This window comes from Haemaphysalis longicornis, unplaced genomic scaffold, assembly GCF_048455015.1.
Source record: "Haemaphysalis longicornis isolate Haplotype H1 unplaced genomic scaffold, Haemaphysalis longicornis Haplotype H1 scaffold_9, whole genome shotgun sequence".
Taxonomy (NCBI): Eukaryota; Metazoa; Arthropoda; class Arachnida; order Ixodida; family Ixodidae; genus Haemaphysalis; species Haemaphysalis longicornis.
The window spans coordinates 166581602-166599081 of NW_027526460.1; the positions used below are offsets into that span (position 1 = coordinate 166581602).

Below are 17480 nucleotides of genomic sequence, written 5' to 3' on the forward strand. Positions count from 1 at the left end.
ACAGGACGAGGCAGACGCTGAAACGGCCGACGCCAACGGCGCGAGTGGCAAACGGGTCCGGGACGACGACGACGATGACGACGACGAAGGCTCCGGGAACACTAGTGCGTGTGAACTGTCTACGGAAACCGGTGTTCGGCGTCGACCGAAACTGAAGGTGAGACCGAACATTCCAACGGAGAGACATAAGAGTGCATCGAAGCCCCCCAAGAAATGAGGGTGGACACGTGTCGAAAGCAGACTTGTAATGGCAGACTCAAAGCCCTCAACGATCTTGCAAAGTGCCCTCGAGGTATGCCACCATCACGAGGTTTTTTGTTTGGGTGTGTGTGTGTGTGTGTGTGCTTGCGTGTGTGTGTGTATGCGTGGGTGGGTGGGTGTAGTGGGTTGCCAACAGTGTATTGAGAGATGCAGCGAAATTTCTGCTCCTAGTCTGTGTCATTAATCGAGAATGGATAAAACAGCATTGCGAATAGGTACGATAAACGTCCGGGGTTTGGCGGCCAGAAGGAGGCAGTGCCAGTTGAGTAGGCTCTTTATTGAACATGACCTTGACCTAATCGCCATTCAAGAGACTAAAGTAGAAACTGAGGAGCAGACGGAGCAGATTATTTCGCAGTTTCGAGGAAACTACAACGTGTGTGTTTGCCGTGCTGTGGGTACGTCAGGGGGCTGTTTACTTTTACTGCGGAATAGCCTTGGTATTGTGGAAGAAAGTGTAACGGCAGGCGATGACGGCGACTGGTTGTGTGCGATTTGTTTTTGTCGGAAATGTACTGGCGTGTGGTATGTGTATATGCACCAAACAAAGAGAATGATAGGAAAGTGTTTTTTGAGCGAGTGGAGAGCTTTTTACGCACCGAAAGGAATGTTGTACTCCTTGGAGATTTCAACTGCGTATGTAACGCTGAAGATAGAGTAAAGGGGCGGCCTGTCAGGGACAAAAGCGCCATTTTCTTGAATGAACTGGTACACGAGTATGAGTTAGAGGATGTTGGCTCGGCTCTGGCCAGTGGCCAGCCGCCAGAATACACACACTTCCAAAACCAGAGTCATGCGAGGCTGGACAGGCTGTACGCATCGCTGAAGCTTATACCTTGTTGCACAAGTTACAATGTCAATCAAGTATCCTTTAGTGACCACGCGTTGGTGACGCTTACGATGGGTAAAAAGCAAAAAAAGGCGAGATTTAATTGGAATCTCTGGAAGCTTAACGCAAAGCTACTCGAAGACGAAAAGTTTGTCGACATAGTAAATGAGCGGGTGCACGAGTTTATCGGAAAAGGTGATGATGTTATTGTTCGGTGGGAGCAGTTTAAGAATGACGTGAAAATGAAAGCAATAGAGCGTGCGAGTGTACTACGGTACAATGAAAAGAAAAAAGAGGAAGAGCTGCAGACGCAATTGAAGTTTTTGCTAAGCCAGGAATGCGCAGCGCCTGGAATATTTAGTAAAGAAATCAAAGAAGTGAAAAATGCCCTCGAGGTTATCGACATCGAAATATACAGGGGGGCAATGATACGCGCACGCGCGGAACGGTTATGGTCAAATGAGACACCGACGAAGCGAGCGTTAGGGGAAGAAAAAAGGTATGCGAAACGCAACGAAATCACTAGGATACGATGCGGAAATGAAGTTACTGAAGACAGTGACCTGATAGAACGCGGATTTGTTCAGCACTATCGAGGTCTTTTTAGTCATCAAAGTTGGTTTAAAGATGACGATGAAAGTAAATTTTTGTCTCTTATGCCAAAGTTAGATGAAGAGGTCAAGGCGAGACTGGAGGAACCGATAAGTGTTAGCGAAATAGAAAAGGCAATCGATGAACTGGGAAAGGGCAAGTCACCAGGGCCGGACGGCATCAGCGCCGCTTTTTACAAAACGTTCAAGAAAGATTTAGCGGTGATATTGCACGCGGTGTTTACGAGAGCGTACGAGTGTAAAAAAATGCCGCCGTACTTTCAAAGAAGTCACATCGTCTTAATCCCCAAAAGCGACGATCCAGAGAAGCTGCTGCAAGTCGAGTGTTACCGACCGATTAGTCTTACCAATGTCGATTACAAGATCTTACTGAAAATTTTGGCAAGCAGGTTACAATTAGTCATTAAAGAAATAGTGGGGCCACACCAAACATGTGGGATTAAAGGAAGGACAATTTACACAAACATTCATGTGGCGCGAAGTATATTAGAGATGATTGATGCACTCGGTGGTAAAGTGGCAATGTTACAAATTGACCTCGAAAAGGCTTTTGATAGGGTGGGGCACGAAGTGTTGTTCAGCCTTTTGCGCCATGTGAACCTAGGGTCGGTCATTTTAGAAGGCGTGACGATGGCATACAAGCAGTGCACAGCAAACCTAGTGATAAACAAAAACGTGAGTCAGAGCTTCCCCGTTCTGTCATGGGTACGGCAAGGGTGCCCCTTGAGTCCGTTGCTTTTTGCGATTTATCTCGAACCCTTTTGTTTGAAAATACGGGAAAATAGTTCTGTACACGGGATCAGGCTCCAGTCAAGTGAAGTGAAAGTACTGTCGTACGCGGATGACATTGCCGTGTTTTGCGTGGACACAGATAGCGTGAAGGAGACTGTAAAAAAAGCCTCCTTGTTTTGTGAAGTGACTGGGAGCAAAATTAATTGGAAAAAATGTTCAGGTTTCTGGCACGGGGATTGGGAAACCACGCCGTCCACATTTGCAAACGTCCAGTGGAGTGTGTGTCCAGTTAAGTATTTAGGCGTGCCACTTGAGTGCTACAGAGACCCAGATGAGTACTGGAAGTAGCAAATTGAGGCTACACGAGAGAAAACGCTCAAGTGGGGTGGACGGGACTTGTCTATGTTTGCACGCTCGACCGTATGTAACGTGTTTCTTGTTGCGAAGGTAATGTATGTTCTACAAGCCCTGTGTATGTCAAGAACTATAGTTCAGAAGTTACACCGAGTGTTCGCGGTGTTTTTGTGGCGGTCAACTTGGGAAAGAACGAGTCGCACGAACCTTTTTCGTTCAGCGAAGGCAGGGGGTTTGGGCCTTGTACATCTGTTTCTGCGACAAGTGGTCGCACGGTTCATGTTCTTTCGTGATGAAAGCGATCCTTTTTTGCGCCATGTTATTCAGACAAGGCTATCGCACACTCTCCCTGAGTTTGTTGTGTCAACTAGTCAAGCAAGACCAGTGTCTGTGAGAGGGTTTTTGAGTGAAGTTGTGCGTGCCGTCAAACTCCTCAAAATGCGATTTTCGACAGAATACCTGAGTGTTGTCACGCGGAAACGTCTGTACAAAGATCTTGTTGATGTATGCTTGCCCGTGCCAATATACCGGTCGCTGTACCCAACTGGAAAAGGCAAAGATGTTCTTCAAAGAATTAAGAAAATGCCAGTTAGAGCACACTGCAAAACGTTCTTTTTCCAGTTGCATAGTGGCACTCTTCCTGTGAATCCTTGGTTGGAAGAAAAGGGGTTATTTGTCTACGGGTCCGTAAACTGTCGTTTGTGCAAAAAAATAGAAACAGTTCAACACATCTTCCTGGATTGCTGGGACGCAGTATTTCATTGGGACATTCTGCAGAGGACTTTGAAAAAGAACCTGCCTCTTTCTCCTTACGGCATTAGGTACCTTCCAACGGAAAATGAAGGGGGAGTGCCCTATGACATGATCATGCTCCTTCCTCTACATAGTTTGTGGAGAGTTAGTATGGCGGTCAGGCATGCTGATGCCAATGCTAGACCCGTCAGGGAATACTTTATTGAATGTATAACGTACATCAGGGAAGTTTACCGAGCGCAAGTAGACCCACCTGAGTGGATCACAACATTAGATAGCCCGGCATCATTGAAAAAATTTTAGTTCTTCACGCAGCATAAGAGAGGCTGCTGTTTCACATTCATCCACCAAGCGTTGTCTGTCGATTGTATCATGTCACAAGCAGGCAATAAAGAAAAAAAAAAAAGCCCAGATAGCCGAATTGGTAAGGCATTCAAGGATCTAATCGAGAGGCGTGGGTTCGGTCCCCACTCTGGGCGCGTGTTTTTCTTTCTTTCTAACGTAATTAATAATATCAATAATAAAAAAAATGTAACGTCACTAACGGTAAAAAACAAAAAATTCTAACCATTCCCTTATGACTTCTTTGGCGTTGTAGACTGCCGGCATTCCTTTCTGTATATATATATATATATATATATATATATATATATATATATATATATATATATATATATATATATAGGGTTTGGAAATGAGGGCTCATTAGGAAATACAGAAACAAAATGCCGGCAGTCTACCACGCCAAAGAAGGCATAGGGGAATGGTTAGACTATTTCTTACCGTTAGTGACGTTACATTATTTTTTTATTAGTTACATGAGAAAGCAAGAAAGAAAAACACGCGCCCATAGTGGGGACTGAAAGGCGTGGGTTCGGTCCCTACTCTGGGCGCGTGTTTTTCTTTCTTTCTAATGTAATTAATAAGAAAAATGTAACGATACTAACGGTAAAAGATACGCTAACCATTCCCCTATGCCTTCTTTGGCGTTGTAGACTGCCGGCATTTCCTTTCTGTATGTGTGTATATATATATATATATATATATATATATATATATATATATATATATATATATATATATATATATATATATATATATATACAGTGAAAGAGAAGACTAAAGGGTAACGAACGAAAATGTATTAACGTTTCGGCTTCGGAGAAGCCTTCGTCAGAATAAAAACAAATTGCAAGTGAACTGGCTTATAAAGCAGCAGGAGCCAATCACAGTAAATATGGTGACACGTGTTGTGTTGGGCAGGACGACAACAGTTGATGAACAAATGATTTCATATCAAGGCTAACAGGATTTTTAAAAAACCAGGTCACTTACACTGGCAAGATACAGTGACAGCTGTGCAAAAAAGGTAGATAGAGTAACGGGAAATGGGTGTAGGAAAAGGGCAGTGGATGAAAAACAAAGGTTCTACTTAACAGCGGAGTCTGCAAAAATATATACAATGCAGAGCGGGCAAAAAAGAGAAAAAGATAAAACAGTAACATCTGAACAGTCAGCCTGTCGTAAGGAATGCAGTATAGATAGCATCACTTGTGAGGCTAATGCCGAAGCTCAGACGGAAAAAATGATAGAAATGCTTAGTTGGTGGCACGCGCGCAACCATATACACGAGGGCCAATGCAAACACAAGTATATCTACGTAAACGGCAGTAAAAAGGTTACACAGACGCGATCAGTGCGACAAGAAAGCCAGCGCGTCAACGCTTTCATTTAAACCCGATTTCATAGATTTGAATTTGTGAATAAGATACGATTCCCTGACTTCCCTATCATGATGTGAGCGGAAACCGGATTCAAGAATTGTTGCTTTTATTTTGTTGAATGAATGACCAACTACGTTGACATGTTGGGACAACGGCAGGTTCGGGAGGGTCTTAATATGTGACTTGTGATTATTAAAACGAAGTCTAAAAGACGTGCGGGTCTGGCCAATATACTGAAGCCGGCATTCGGTACACTCGAGCAGATAAATCACGTTTTCGGTTTCGCAAGTAAAATTACCTTTTATGTTTAGTGTGAAATTGGAAGCTGTACTGCTGGCTGAGGCAGTTGTCGTCATTTGGGGACAAATTTGACATCGCGGTTTTTGGCAGGGTTGGCAGCCAATGCAAGGTGGGCGAGTGGTCTTAGACGAAGTGAGTGAATCGCGTAGGTTCGCTGATCGTCGATAGACCCGCCGCGGTGGCTCAGTGGCTAAGGCGTTGCGCTGCTGAGCACGAGGTCGCGGGTTCGATTCCCGGCCGCGGCGGCCGCTTTTCTGATGGAGGCGAAAAGCAAAAACGCCCGTGTGTACGAGATTTCGGCGCATGATAAAGATCCCCAGGTGGTCAAAATTAATCCGGAGCCCTCCACTACTGCGCGCCTGATCGCCTGCGTTGCGTCGGCGCGTTAAACCCCACAACCAATCAATCAATGATCGTCGATAGACTACGCGAGGCGGATCTTGAAAAATGCGTTGGAGCCTCTGGCTTTGCATAAGTATGTTATGGTGCTTCTTAAGAATTGATGTTACTTTAGGGGCTGATGATGAATAACTGAGTACCAGATTAGTGGTTTGCTGAATGCTAGGCTGTGTCGTCTGGAGTAAAAGTGCGTTGCGATCAAGCATGCTTGCTCGTGTCACTGCATCGTCAATAATCTGCGTTGGGTATTTTTGTCTAGTCAGGGCGGCACGGAGTACTGCGCAGTTTTGATTGAAGTCGGATTCTTGCGAGCATATCCTTTTAAAACGAACCGCTTGGCTGTAAGGTATACTAGTTTTATTATGTTTTACATGACTGCTCTCGAAGTGGAGGTACTGATGGCGGTCTGTGGGCTTTCTATAAAGATTTGTACTTAGTTTCGCATCCTTAACTGTCACTGTGACGTCAAGAAAGTTGATTACTTCAGCCGAGTACTGGTGCGAAAAGGAGATACGGGGGTGGCAGTTGTTAAAACCAGAGATGAAGGAGAGAAGTTCATTTTCGCCGTGTTGCCAAATTATAAAAACGTCGTCTATGAAGCGTTTATAATAGAAGGGCTTGAGAGCGCATTTATCCAGGAATGCTGTTTCGAGAGAACACATGAAAATATTAGCATAGCTTGGTCCCACTCTCGTTCCCATTGAAGTACCATTTATCTGAATATAGTGTGCATTATCGAATTCAAAGTTATTTAGCTCGAGAATCAGTTTTAACAACGTTGCCAGTGTGTCACCATCAACCGGACTTGATTCGCAGAAGGCTTCATAGGTTTCAACGACAGCTCGTATGCCATCATCGTGAGGTATATTAGTGTACAATGAGGCTACGTCCAACGTCACGAGCAGCGAACCGGGTGGAATGTCGAGTACCATGATATCATTTAAAAAATGGTTTGTGTCTTTTACAAATGAAGGGAACTTAGGTGGGATATTGTTTATAAGCGAGTCTACATAAAGGGGTAGTTTTTCTGTCACTGTGCCAATTCCGGATACGATCGGACGACCTGGATTATCTTTTTTATGTATTTTTGGCAGTAGATAGAATCTGCCTGCTACCGGACTGAGTGGAACAAGGGATTTTATTGCGTCTGGTGCTACTTTATTAGCCTGTGCCAGAGTTTGAAGGGTTTCCTTGATAGTGGCATTAAATTCTTCTGTGGGATCGGCATCGACACGTTTATAAAAAGAGCTGTCGGATAATTGTCTCAGGGCTTCGTTTATATAGTGAATTTTATTCATGACAACTATTGCGCCTCCTTTGTCTGCTGGCTTAATGACGATTTCAGGATGTGTCGCTAACAACTTGAGCGCGTTGCTTTCATCCGCCGAAAGATTCTTACGATATGTGGCCTGCTTTTTGTAGGACTCAAGTATGTCCCGCGTGACGGCAGATATATACATGTCTAAACACTTATCGCGCTGTGTCGGGGGAGTCCAATGCTTATGAGGGGGTAAAGGGTCATCCGTCTCATTAGGGCTGGGGCGATCATGGAAATACTCTCGAAGTCGTAAATTGCGGCAAAAGTTATCCAGGTCTTTAAAGAGGGAAAATTCGTTAAAACCACCGGTTGCCGGGCAAAAACTTAAGCCACGAGATAACAGACTCAATTCAGCAGGAGAGAGGGTAGCGCAGGACAAATTTACAATGCAAGAATTTTCAGGACTAGGGGACTGCAGTATTGGATCGCATTCTTTGCTGACTCCAGCATCTAACCGCTGTTGAACCGTAGCGGGCTGTACAATACCATCGCGGCGAAATTTCTTAGATTTTACTAAACCGATTTCTTTACTCTTTTTATGTTCGTATTCCTGTAATAAGCCTATTTCGCGCGAGGACAGTTCGGATGACATCCTTATCTGTTTTTCAGTGTTGCGGAACGATTTTTCGGAAGACTCATAGTGATCAATAAGAATTCGTGCGAGTTCAAGTGACGCATTTTTTAGAACACTCTCCCACCTAGCGATGTGATGGGCGGACATTTTCGACGTAGCTGGCTTTAACATAATTTGTAGGCCCTTAGGAGCTTTAGATGCTCTGACGTAACTTTTGAGGGAGGAGGCATGCATCTGGGAACGAATGCGTTTGTCGGCAATTTTTCTTAAATTGAGAAATGTTTTAGAAACTTGCCGGGAAACAGCACCGTTTGATGCTGGCCTGGGTAGTCACTTTTGCAACGAAGGTTTGGCGACGTCGGCGTACTTGCGGAGTGGGTATCTTGGGGCCTCGGTGGCGCTGGAAGAGGCGGAGGGAGCGCTGGAAGTGGGTAGACCGGTGGGAGCCCTACATCTTTGAAGGCTCGAACCACGGCCAGACGATGGTTCTGCTGGGTTGCTAGTCGGATGCGTAGGTGAAGCCAGGGCGGCTGCAGATGAGTCCGAGTGGCTGGCGCGTGTCGGATGGGTTCCTGGGCGGCCTGGTACAGATTGGGGGCTCGAACGCAGGCACTCATGTGGGTGCACTATCTTTCCATTGGGGGATGACTCGGTGGCTGACACTGGTTCTCCAGTGTGACCTGGGGGTGGGTTAGGTCGTCGGTGGGCCACCTGGGAGGCATTAAATGGGATGGGGCGTTTTACGGGCTCGGTTTCGAGGACACGTGACTGGGGGCTTGAAAGCACGCGATCCTGCTGCTGGCAAATCGGTGCTGAAGTTATGGCTGGCGGCGGGGCTTCAGGTGACGAGTCTTGTGGGATGGTGCGTTCGGAATCACGGTGATCGGGCCGCGCATTTAGCGGTTTCGAGCCTACCGGCAAACTGTCAGTTCGACGGCTAGCTGAAAGATCGTTTCCTGGGGCTGGGACGCTTGCACCGTCAGCCCAGTGTGGTGAAGACGAATTGAAGCACAGCTGTCTGATGTGGCTGGCCATAATTGCGACACCTTCGTAGCTGGGGTGGAATCCGTCGGCCGCAAGAACCCGGGGTGCAGGCATCCATTCTAGTTCATGGTTCAGGGTATGCACAAGTTTTGACTGTCAGCAAAACCGATGAAGAAGGTCGTTGAAGCAACACGCCTCTCTGTTGAATTTTAGGATGAAGGGTACGTTGCGGTGACCTTAACGGCGGTTGCTGTTTCGTAGCAAGATGAAAGTGGCGTAGATGCGTCTGATCTTGGGAAGCTCTTTTGCGATGTAGTCGCATAAGGCTTGGTACTTGACAAAGGTCGAGCGTCCTGTTCCAGAGCTGAGATCGTTGGTGCCTAAGTGCAGGATTAGGGTTGTAGCGGTGCAGGGGACAAAGTCCAGCAAGGAGCCAACGTCTTCGATGACGGCACCAGACTGTGACACAAAGGCAGGGGTGCCATTCTGTTGCGGGTCAAAGTACTGATGAAAGTACTTGGCTTGTGAGTCACCTAACACGACAGTGCTGGTGGTTGTCTTCGGGAACTTTACGGAGATGTTCGTACCCATAGTCTTTCCGGAACCCATAGTGGAATAAAGCGTATGAATGAAGTACGATGGGGCCGGTACGAAGGGGCCGGTACCGGCCCCATCGTACTTCATTCATATATATATATATATATATATATATATATATATATATATATATCAGGGTGTCGAACCGAAAAAAATACCGGTTCGGTTACGGTTCGGGTTCGGGTGAAATAATTTCGTTCCGGTTCAGTTCCGGTTCGACAAAATCACGTACCGAACCGGTTCGCGAACCGGTTCGATGAGTTGAATTATCACTGAAATTAGAAAAAAAACATTTACTAGTTTACAACGACCGTCAAATCAAAACACAAACAAAAATTCAAAATGCTGCTGTTCCCCAAGGGCAGTGGCGCAATTGCAAAGCAAACTTTAAACAATCACGAGATATAAGAAAAACAGATGAAGTGGCGACAATTTACCACCTTCTTTCTCGCTCAGACTTTATGTTGTCCTAGCGACTATTCATAAAGCCACCGCCAAGAGATATGACGGTGGCATATATTTTCTGTCCTTTCCTTTTTTGTTGAAATCGCAATTGTCGCTATACAATCGCCCCCCACGCTAACCTTCAAGCCTTAAATTTAGTCCTGCGTACTGGTGCGTTCAAATACGTGCGCTTAATACCAATGGCGCACATTTTTTTATATTTGTAACAAAACAGAAAAATCCTACAACAAGCACATAAATACTACCAATGAATTAGAATATTTGGTCACCCTGAATAATTTGTTAGCTGCCACCTTATCGAATGTGTTAGCCACACTTTTGCTAAAAGTAAGCTTTAGTTAACGCTCAGTCACTGCATTATTGCTCTGACCACTGCAATTCCTTTTGCGATACCGAAAGTGTGCATTACAATCAGTATGTCATCGTACCGCCTGAACCCCTGCCATCGTTCCGTGTACTACATTGCGGAATCTTATAACAGCTAATGCGGTTACAAAATGAAAGGGAAATTTGACACGCGGAGCATGAGATGGGACTTTTTGGGTAGACGCTCTTTAATTCCTACACAGCAGTACTCCCCTCCGGGACGAGTAGCAGTAGAAGCTATGTAGCGAGTTGGGCAAACGGCTTAGCAAACGGCGTAGCCACTGAGCAGCTCCTGCGGTCACACTTGTCAAGCATTAATAATTTGCAGGTGTCGGACCTTTTAAACAAATTATGAAATGCAAAAAGTTTGCACACATCGGGTATGAGCTTTCGCTGTTGCGCAGTGGAGCACTCCTGCAGCCAGATTGCTCCAATGAAGTCGCAACTAGGGAAGGGCAAAGTCGTTTTATATCCCCTGCAAGCTGCCGAGAATGACATTTCGTTTGGTCAGCTTGCACTACGCTCGCGCCTCCAGCAGCAACAGACTATTGCTACAATGGTGCTCCTTCATTTCCCCTGTTGTTACATAGAGCGTGAGAGCGTTCAATTGTCTGGAGGGGAAAGTGCGCGAGCAAGTACGAAGTTGATGGTACGTGAAAGAAAAAAGGCCTGAATTGCATTGACTGTGCAATATCAACAACACTGGGTCGAACCGTTTCGGCATGAACCGGTAACCGTTATTTCTTTTTTCGGTTCAGTTCCAGTTCGGGTTCAGCGTGCTCAAAAAATAAAGGTTCGGGTTCGGGTTCAGTTCCGGCAAAAATACCGGTTCGGTTCCGGTTTTCGGTTCGGTTCGGTTCCGGTTCGACACCCTGATATATATATATATATATATATATATATATCAGGGTGTCGAACCGAAAAAAATACCGGTTCGGTTACGGTTCGGGTTCGGGTGGAATAATTTCGTTCCGGTTCAGTTCCGGTTCGACAAAATACGTACTGAACCGGTTCGCGAACCGGTTCGGGAGCTTGAACCGGTTCGCGAACCGGTTCGATGAGTTGAATTATCACTGAAATTAGAAAAAATTACTTCGTAGTTTAAAACAACAGTCAAATCAAAACACAAACAAAAATTCAAAATGCTGCTGTTACCCAAAGGCAGTGGCGCAATTGCAAAGCAAACTTTCAAGGTGCCATGAAAAGAAAACACAAGTTTGGTTCATTCGAAAGATTGCCTCGTTAGAATCATAACGACACCACTTATAACGCAAACTTCGCTCAAATAAGCTACATAATTAGGAAAAAAAAGGAAATGACCATGCGACCCACCAGCTCATTTTCCGCAACAGAACCTATGATGTCACTCGAGAATGCTCTGCGATTGGCGGAGGCCGGCAAAAGCAAAGGCATGTTAGGCAGGGCTTACAGTTTGCATAGCGAGCTAAATGCCCGTGAAACATACTGCACATTCTTTTTATGACAAAGAACGGTGGATTAAACGGTTGAAGTTCCGAACGAACACGCAAGCCTGTATGCCAATGCGTACGAAACTACCGCCAGCCGAACTCGACATCTCGCCGTCGCCACCGTCGCGCAGACGAATTTTCGGGTTCAAGGCTCTTCGGTGCCAACGAACCGTCCCAGCACGCACAGCCGCGACCTTGATTGGTATCGTAATCCCTTCACAGGAGGTTGGCCGTCCTAGAAACAAGGGGAGAAACAAGGGGAGTAAATAGAAACAAAACAAGGGGAGTAAGGAACACAGAGCAGCAACGAGATAGTGCCACTCGTCGCACAGGTTTCGGTATGGAGGTCGTGTTGGCTTGCTGCTGTCGTTACGAGCTCGTTTACAGTTTAAAACCACTGAAAACTTCACTTTGTTCCAGTACTTTACAATGAAATTTCGTTGCCGTGTTTTGAAATGCCCATGTAGTACGGGCAAATCGTCGAGGGAGTGCGACATCCCCGCCGGTGAGATCTCCTTTCATGTGCTGCCTAACAAGGAACCTCGGCGAAGCAAGTGGCTACGTTTTGTGAATTTTGCAAACGGAGGAGAAAGAGAGCTAAAGGAAGTACGAGTGTGCTCGCTTCATTTCCGAGGAAGTGTGATTACGGCAGGGACCCGGACATGCTGGCGCTCGTCGCCGACTTCGTCAAATCGCCGCCAAAGCACTCTGACCTTGGGGAAAAAAATTGCCGTACACACCGCGCATTGACGCTCGAATCTTTCTGGTCGGAGCAGAGAGCTCGAGCGAACGGCTTTCCATACACGACACCGGCCAACTGGCATAACCGCTCGTGCACTTAGAAGCATTGAGCGTTCAAGTGGTGTGAGGTTGTTAAATGCAAGCCCGAGCTCCTCGAAGAGATTTTTGTTCTCCGGATCAATAGGGCTGCGGGTGCACTAGGTTTTACTAGTATTTTTAAAATGGCCGCCGTCTCAGTCGACTCCCGCGTGTGGGTGCTATATGGAGTCGACATACTAAGTATCTGTTTCATGGACCGGCTCGTATGACGCCATTGTTCACATGACGAAATGTGCAATTTTAGCGGGATATTTAAAATTTTGGCTTAAATTGCTTCATTTCTCAGTGAATAAAGCATCATTTGCTTCCGGGAAAGCGCTTGGGGTACTATGAAACACCTAATCTTCCGAATAAAACAAACTTTTGTTTTCTCTTCATGGCTCGTTTAAACAATCACGATGTATTAGAAAAAGAAATTGGCCGCGTATCTGCTTCTTTCGTTGCAAATGTCGTCAAAAGACGATAGTCTTTATTGACTTTCGCCAAGTAAATGCCTCCCTTCGCTTTCCCGCTCACCTCTCATGTTGTTCCTCTTGCGTCGCGCTCCTCCCAAGGTAAAGACGCCAAAGGTTTGCTTAAATCATTTTAAATTTGCCGCGTTCCACTGCTTCAAACCGGGTGTCTCTCTCGATGCCAACGCTGCCGTACGGCGAAGACGCGCGTGAATCGAGGCGCCCTACTTCAACGTTTATAGAACCGCGTTTCCCTACTCCACGTGCGTTGCAAGCAGAACGTGGAACGTATCTAGAGGAGCCTTTTGTAACTGTTGCCAGTTGATTCCTTAAAATGCCGCAAAAAGCTATAGTGGCGCGGGTGACAGCAGGCGACAGCGAAGTGAATTTTTTTTCTGGAGTTGATGAAGTATTTAATTTCGCCAAAGTCAAGCATGTATGATTTTTTATGAAGGAACACTGCATACATCACGTCTGTATTAATTTGCTGACTTATATTTGCGTAATGTCTTGTTCTTCTTCAACAATGTTGACAGGTATGAACATTACACCGGACTTAGACGGGTAGATTTAGCTGTGACTATATAAGACTATTGCGCAGGCATTGTTTTACTTTGGCCGGGTGGCTGAATCGAGTCACAGACAGACAGACGGACAGACAGACAGACATATAGACACACCAAAATTTCTGGGTTTAAGTAGCCCAAGAAAGACTATCGTATTTAAAAATGAAGTGGCGACGATTCACCCCCTACTTTCTCGCTCAGACTTTATGTTGTCCTAGCGACTATTCATAAGGCCACCGCCAAGAGATATGACGGTGGGATATATTTTCTGCCCTTTCCTTTTTTGTTGAAATCGCAATCGTCCCTATGAAACCGCCCATCACGCTAACCTTGAAGCCTTAAATTTAGGCCAGCCTACTGATTCGTTCAAATGCCAGTGCGTACTTATTACCAATGACGCACATTTTTTATATTTCTAACAAAACAGAAAAATCCTACAACAGGCACATAAATACTACTAATGAATTAGATTATTTGGTCACCCTGAATAATTTGTTAGCTGTCACCTTATCGAATGTGTTAGCCACACTTTTGTTAAAAGCATGGTTTACTTAACGCTCAGTCACTGCATTATTGCTCTGACCACTGCAATTCTTTTTGCGATAGCTATACCGGATACGCGCATTACAATCTGTATGTCATCGTACCGCCTGACCCCGGCCATCGTTCCGTGCGCTACATGGCGGAATCTTATAACAGATTACGCTGTTACAAAATGAAAGGGAAATTTGACGCGTGGAGTATGAGATGGAACTTTTTTGGTTAGGCGCTCTTTAATTCGCGCACAGCAGTACTCCCCTCCGGAACGAGTAGCAGTAGAAGTAATGTAGCGAGTTGGGCAGTCAGTACAAGTGAACCTTCGAAAAAAGCAGATCTGAAAGAGACAAAAGTGCAGAACAAGCAGAAAAGATGATCGCTGGGCGAATGGGACAGTGTGAGGTACCGGCCTGCCTTTCTGCACGTGTCATCTGCTTTGTTACTGTTTCTGCTTCCAAGACAAGGTCGAGGGCTGCAGTTTCTTGCCAAGGGATTAAGTGCGCACCTTAACAGTTTTCCCTGACGTATCTGTTGTTATTTGTATCTGTAAAAAACGGAACTTGTCCACTGTACTGTCCCAAAAAACTGACCACGGAACTCACTTCTATCGCATTGATGACCCGTTTGGTTGTGAAAGGCAGGGCAAAGAAAAGTATAGAGCAATATCCACGTTTTGGAGTTTTTTTTACATGTTCGGTTTTACCTACTTTTTGCTTAATATTTTAAAACAACGGGATTCGCCTTTTCCTTTTTGTTGTTTTCCGTGTAAACACATTAAAAAAAACTGGCGCATTTGATGCCCGTGCTATATCTCTGCTTCGAGGCGCAGCATATGTTGCAGGCTAGCAGACTTATTTTAACCAGCTGGTGATGTGGATGAAAATCTCGATACACCGACGTTCTCGATTTCCATCTACTTCAGAAAAACGGTCTTGGGGAAGGGAGATCGAGGCCACTTGTGGTCAGCAGCAAACGGCTTAGCCACTGAGCAGCTCCTGCGGTCACACTTGTCAAGTATTAACAATTTGCAGGTGTCGGACCTTTTAAACAAATTATGAAATGCAAAAGGTTTGCACACATCGGGTGTGTGCTTTCGCTGCTGCGCAGTGGAGCACTCCTGCAACCTGATTGGTCCGATAAAGTCGCAGCTAGGGGAGGGCAAAGTCGTTTCGTTTCATATCTCCTGGAAGCTGCCGAGAATGAAATTTCGTTTGGTCAGCTTACACTATGCTCGCGATTTTAGCAGCAACAGACCATTGCTACATTGTTTCATAGAGCGTGGTAGTGTTCAACTGTCTGGCGTGGAATGTGCGCGAGCGCTTACGAAGTTGATTGTACGTGAAAGAAAAAAGATTTGAATTGCATTGACTGTGCAGTATCAAGAACGGAGGGTCGAACCGTTTCGGCATGAACCAGTAACCGTTATTTTTTTTTTTGGTTCAGTTCCGGTTCGGATTCAGCGTGCTCAAAAAATAACGGTTCGGGTTCGGGTTCAGTTCCGGCAAAAATACCGGTTCAGTTCCGGTTTTCGGTTCGGTTCGGTTCCGGTTCGACACCCTGATATATATATATATATATATATATATATATATATATATATATATATATATATATATATATATATATATATATATATATATATATATATATATATATATATATATATATCAAAGTTGCAGTCCTTATTGCCAGTGCTGTTTGGCGTTCTAACAGTGTTTTATAGTGCCGAATGAGGTATGATTGGCTTTTTTTTATGCAGGAATAAATAATAGAAAATTCAAGTCGAGAAAAAATGCGCTGTTTTTTCCGGAAGCGGGAAGCGAACCCACAACCTCCGCATAACGCGTGCGATGCTCTACCATTGAGCTAGTTCCGCGGCGACTCCCCTCTCGACTACACCGCGGGGTTTTGTATTTACGACTGCTCAGAGCCCGGTCAACTAGCGCCGCCCCTCGACCACCGCGGGAAGTCTTTTCCCAACGGCCGCACGTAAGACGTTGTAGGAAGTCGGGGATAGCCAAAGGCATTTCAGACTGCTGAAGCCAGAACCTTCGTAATGCATTTTGTAGAACAAATCCCGCCTGGCGGGCATTTTTTCTCCACTTTCTTATTTTCCAAATTCTTTATCTTGAGCTACTACATCCTCCCCTTTGCTTTCCGAGGTCTTCTTGACTGCCAATTCTTATTTCTGTATTATTTTCAACGAGCCCCTCATTTCCTATTCTGATTTGCTACATGCATAGCGAGGGCCTCTGTTCTGGCAGTCTTGGTGCCATAGGGAGCTTAAGAGGGTTCAACCCTGGTCGACCACTCTCGACATGTCGTAGACGCTCGAGTCACGGCCCGGGGGTTAAAAAGAAGGTCCCCTTCACCCCGAGTAGTCCGAGTGGCGCTGGCTACCACCCCCAAGCGCAGGAAACGAAAACACCTGAACATAAATACCCCAGAAAGTGGAGGCTAAAATAGCGCCGCCGGTAGCGTAGTGGTTATCCACGGTGTAAGAATATTTACACCGTGTGGTTATCGCACCAGACCGGTATACTGGAGGTTGTGGGTTCGGATCCCACCTGGCGGGCATTTTTTCTCCACGTTCTTATTTTCCAAATTGTTTATCTTGAGATACTACATCCTCCCCATTGCTTTCCGAGGTCTTCTTGACTGCCAATTCTTATTTCTGTCTTATTTTCAACGAGCCCCTAATTTCCTATTCTGATTTGCTATATATATATATATATATATATATATATATATATATATATATATATATATATATATATATATATATATATATATATTGTTACGAACAAGTGGACAATTCCCAATGTCCCTCCATCGACGACGACGAGGAGGTGGCTGACGCGCAGCCGGTGCGAACTCGGCGATACCCGCCATGTAAATAGTTCAGAATACATCGTCCGCATCTCATTGTTCATGTCCTTCGCCACATAACATGTTTGGAGGAGTGTGCGGGTATCTCCCCGTCCTGGCCCCAGCATCGCTACGTCTCGGCACCGGCAAAACATCGAGGGTACGCGGGCTGTGTCGGGCAGCCCCAGCCCCGCCGCGATCAGCACATGACGATGCCCCCGCCCCGTGTCCCCAGCCATGAGAAGCCGATCAAGAACCGAGACCAGACGAGACGTGACCAGCCAAGACGTGTCGCATATGCCGTATCCACAGCCTTCTCGTCCGGCGCGGTTCCCAGCACGCTCATCGGTTCATCGTGGCCTCCTGGGCGTCGATGTTCGGAGTCCAGTCGCATCGGAGACCACCATCGTCATTGGCGGTGGAAAGGACTTCACTGTTCATACACATCACATCTCATCTTCACCACACCCATCCATTCACA

At 45.7% G+C, this 17480-nt stretch overlaps 1 protein-coding gene and 1 pseudogene across 1 annotated transcript in view; both read right to left on the bottom strand.

Moving 5' to 3' along the window:
• Positions 1-17480, bottom strand: part of LOC144152040 (fatty-acid amide hydrolase 2-A-like) — a 173976-nt gene that overhangs the window by 78368 nt on the left and 78128 nt on the right. The gene's annotated exons all lie outside the window — the stretch shown is intronic.
• The window catches only part of LOC144152443 (uncharacterized), a 33034-nt pseudogene continuing 24630 nt past the window's right edge, over positions 9077-17480 (bottom strand).